This window comes from Limulus polyphemus, unplaced genomic scaffold (genome assembly GCF_000517525.1).
Source record: "Limulus polyphemus unplaced genomic scaffold, Limulus_polyphemus-2.1.2 Scaffold1958, whole genome shotgun sequence".
NCBI classification, from domain to species: domain Eukaryota; kingdom Metazoa; phylum Arthropoda; class Merostomata; order Xiphosura; family Limulidae; genus Limulus; species Limulus polyphemus.
The window spans coordinates 67,887-72,761 of NW_013667568.1; the positions used below are offsets into that span (position 1 = coordinate 67,887).

Sequence of the window (4,875 nt, forward strand, 5' to 3'; positions counted from 1 at the left end):
AATTCTTAAACTCCTATGTGTTACGTAACAATAATTCTTAAACTCCTATGTGTTACGTAACAATAATTCTTAAACTCCTATGTGTTACGTAACAATAATTCTTAAACTCCTATGTGGTACGTAACTATAATTTGCCTCACGGTTTTACTAGTCGAATTTAAATTCTACAAAAACTTTCGCCAAAGGAAGCGAGATAACACAATAGAAAAGTGAGTGTTTATCCTTACAGAACCCACTCCCATAAAAAGATATATATATTTTACAAAATATATAGTTACAATACAATTTTATTCAACTCATGACTTTTCAGGGTAGCTTACAAGCGTTATTTAACCAAATAAAATATGTTTAGAGCTCTCTCATGGTTCGTTCTCCACTTTTCTAATCCTTTCAACGCCCACGTTATCATTTTTGGCTTAACCAAATGATTTATTCAAGAGGTCTTATGCTTAACCAAATAATTCGCCTAATTAGAACTTAACAAATGATCCATTTAATCATGAATTCGCGAATTAAGACCAAAATCCCTAAACTGTGAGGATAAATGTTCACATCCACATATTTTAATTTTCTAATTTTTTTGTATGTTTTAGATAAAATCTAAAACTGATTTTCATACAACTTCCAAACTTATTGTCAAAACTGATCCATTTTAAAGAAGAATGATTACTATTCTGGGTGTAAATTTGGTCAAAAACAATAACCAGAAGTATCTAAATAAGAACAGTAACAGACGAAGTACACAAGGTCACCTTTACAAAATATTTAGTAAAGGCAATAATGGATGATCCCCATTAACATATGAATTAACATTTGCAGGATCCAAACTAACTATGGCTTTTGCTTTCGAAGAAGAAGAAACACAAGAAGCTTTTTCTTTTTACTTCTATATATTCTTTTTTGTGGTTACACACTTTGTCCTTTTTACCTTAACAACGTTATTTTAATGATATCCAATCGTCATAACATGTACATCGACTGCTTTTATCACAGTTAAATCATATTTTCAATTTAAATAGTCCTAAAAGTATCTTCTCGTGTTTTTATAGTGATATAAATTCATTTTCTATGCTTTTAAACAGGAAGTAGCACGAGAAAAAGCAGTCAAGTTTTGGCAAGAAAATGGAAAATATTGTGCAAAGAAAGTTGAATATATCCACAGCGAAAAACATTACTGACATATTGTCTTCGTAGAAAGGAAGTTTAATCCACAGCTATCATTCTAACATATTTCTTGTAAAGTAAAAATTATCCGGTTGATAAATACTTCAGATTTTTTTTACCAACCTGGTTAAGCCGTGAATTTAAGGTTAGAAATATTTTGACAAAAACAGACCATTTGACATAATTAAATTTATTCGCTTTAGTTATATAAAGAGAGACCTACGAAGTAGTGTTTTAACTCATTACTTCATGTTTTAAAATTTTATACTAAATCTCGGTTTTTGTAGAACTCCAAAACTGGAAAATGTACTTTCTAAAAACACGAAAGAGAAGCCAATTCATTTTAATAACTATACGAACTTTCATTAATACCTTGCTAAAATTACATTACAAAAACACTATCTTATATCTCAGAATTTTGAATATATGTGTGTATTAGAATTACGTTAAATATTGAAGACGAAGATTCTTTTAACAGTGATAATATAACTTTAGGTGTAATAAGTGGGAAATTCTCCTGGCGCTATCGTATTTATATGGATTGAGATATTAAACTGAGTTTCAATACTGGCGAAATGTTTTCAGATTTGCTCGGTTTTGAATGTAAGGATAAAGTGTCTAATGACATATTCGTTCTACGCGAGCAGCACTACTTGCTACGCTGTGAAATTGGGCGTGTAGAAAATGTACGTGCGTTAGCACCTTTTGAAACGCAATTTACTAAGCAGCATCGGCTTTAGCGTTGTAACGAATAAAATGGTAGCCGTGTGTCGTGACAACTATAGCAAATAAAATGTTAAACCGTTGCTTCAATGTGGTCATGTGAAATATTACATAGCTAAAACCAAATTACACCATTGTTGAATTCGAGATTTAACTTGGCCGAAATCTCTAAACTGTGGTGATAAATGTTCACTTTAACAGACTTGGCACTTTTGAGTTTTGTATCTTTTAGATAAAATCTAAAACCAATTTTTATACAACTTTCAAACTTATTGTTAAAGTTCACCCATTTTAACAAGGGTTGATTGCTAATGTTGGTGTAAATTTGACCATAAACTATTAACCAGAAGTATCTGATTAAGAACAGTAACAGAACAAAGTACACAAGATGATCTTTAAATGTTTAGTAAAGAGAACATGGATGTTTATACGCTGAAACTAGTGAAAGATTTACATGAGTCAGTGAGCTGAAGCTCGTGCTTTGGAAATGAAACCCTTAATAGTGAATTTCCTTGGTGAGGCTGTGCAGCGCGTGACATCACTAGATTTCTCATGAAGACCGAAAGGAAGCGAAGACCAGGAAATGTACACGTGTTCAAGTTGATAGAGAGGGGGTGGGGGTGGATGACCATCTTTCAACTCGTGATGGACAGTAGGAATGGCGTACATTTATTACTCTCGTTTATTGATTCGGTTTATAATCGCACACTGACTCAGAATTTCATCGTAATTTGACGTAGAATATTACAAGTTACCGAGATGAATTTCTACTACTTAAATGAATGTATCTCTACCTATATTTGCTAAACAGTGTTTGTTACCAATCAAGCTCATTCGTTAAAAATGGTTACAATAAAAAAAAGAACAGTCTCAACTGGAGTGATATGTGTGAGATAGTAAGAATCCATTCGCGTTTTGAGAAGGCAACACATGTATTTCCTAGAGTAATATCGTTTTTATTTGTGTTCTGTCTCACAAGTAATAACACAATAACACTTTGTTGTGTTAGCAGTAAAGATAGAAAACCTAGCGATCTTCGCTTCTCAAAACGAAACTGCAACACTAGAATATGTTTTACGTTATTGGCTTATTAGGCGTGTAATGTTTGTTTTCATTCTGTTGTACATGATTAACATGGTTATTGGTCATATTAAAATACGTGACAACTGCGTAAAAGTTTTCAATGAAAACGGGATTGATCAAAATTGTTCTATGGGATCAGTTTTGTATCATTGTTATAAAGATCAAATTATCTTCAAATGCTTGTATTTTCCATATTACTCTTAATTTGTCCAAGGGTGAAACTTAAGAGAAATGTGAAAAAAAAAAAAACCATCTGCAATTAATTTCATTTTTATAACAAATATCAGAACTATTGGTTTCCAATAGTTTCCCAGCTTTCGCCATACATTGAAAAGTATTATATTGCATATATCAATAGCGTTTCGTAGAGTATTTTGTCTCGTATCGGCCAGACCAAAAATTGAGTTCTGGTATTGAACGAAAAGCTTCTTGGGCAGCGACTTGTTTGAGATAACATAGATCTGAAATGCCATTTTTACATACATTTGATTTTGAGCCGCTATTGGTAAATTAAGAGGAATGTGGAAAAACCCATTTGCAGTTAACTTGATATGTAACAGTTTTTAGGCCTATTGTATTTCACATTTAAACAGTTTTATATCATTCAACGAATCACAAACGAAAGCACAGTTCATACCCCAGACGTTGTAAGTATAGTACCGTGTCTTGTAACAGGTGAAAAATCAGTCCACAAACATAAAAATTAGTGGCAAAAGTTGTCCACTTGTCCCAGGCAATAGTACCTAATATAATAAAGAAGAATATTCGTATGGAAACCATACTAACAGAGTATGAGTTCACCAAGATAAGGCTTCCAGTCATACCTCCCATTCAACCATCGCATATCTCAAGCAGCTGGAGAATAAATTTGGCATTCATGTCAAGTCATACGAAGACATACTAATCAAGTTACCGAACGCAACGCCTACGCATTTTTGGACGATCAGGCTGTTGCAATGGGCAGTGGGAACCGTCATCCTCGTACTCTAGATGAATTATGGAAGGCCTACTAGGAGGATAGGTGTGATTTAGACATGACAGTCTTACGGTGGAGACTTTTAGAATGGAAACTGCAAGATGCACGGTCATCAGATAGAGCACAACAGGATGTGGCGACATTGACTGTAACGACGAGGTGATGCTCTAAAATAGTTTTAATACAACGTACTGAACACTCTTTATTATTATATACATAGTGTAGGTTTAAATTTGTTCTCGTTACGTGGAAAATTAAAGATAATAAAATCCCGCAAAGAAATGATTAATAACTATTCTCCAGCTTATTATCAAAAACAAAGAATGCAGAGCTAATAACTTGACGATAAAGAATGCAAAAATAAAATATAACGAACAGTAACCTTATTGAGGCAAGATTTTAACAATATTAATCTGACACAAAAATAGACAATAATATTTTGACAAAAAAAAAAAGACGTTAACCGCAATGAAAATTGACAAATTTGTCAACGATGATTTACATAACAGATAATATTAACGAAAATAATTTAGTAATAGAGATCTTACCGCAGTAATCTCGTGAAACGCACATAGTCAATCAGTTAAAACGTGTCGCCAAAGGTGTTGGGGGAAAAAGTGTGAACAATAATCTCTAAAAAACAAAAATTCGTCAACAACAATCTATTAGGTCGTCAAGATTAATGTTGCGTTTTGGAACATTTTCATTCATAACCCCTAAAAAAAAGTACATCACATATAATAGTTAAACGAACCGCCTAAACGCCACGTTAGCGTAGCCTATATAATGTGTAAAGTTTAGTATACTCTAATCCCTTATAGTGATAACACACGACGAGACACACATACGGCATGTAATGCTGTTTGAAGAGGGAAAACAACGCCTCTGTAGCCACAAAGAATATCAAAGAAGTTTATGGAAATGTTTTG

General features: G+C 33.0%; 1 protein-coding gene across 3 annotated transcripts in view; it reads left to right on the forward strand.

The window, feature by feature from the left end:
- The window catches only part of LOC106465480 (transcription factor Sox-3-like), a 24,000-nt gene that overhangs the window by 11,285 nt on the left and 7,840 nt on the right, over nt 1-4,875 (forward strand). Inside the window, exon 2 of one of the 3 annotated variants that reach the window (XM_022393388.1) lies at nt 1,083-1,170. The exons of the other annotated variants lie outside the window; for them this stretch is intronic. The gene's annotated coding sequence lies outside the window, so the exon portion shown is untranslated. Of the gene's footprint in view, nt 1-1,082; nt 1,171-4,875 lie in introns of those variants that run through there. 3 annotated transcript variants of the gene reach the window in all.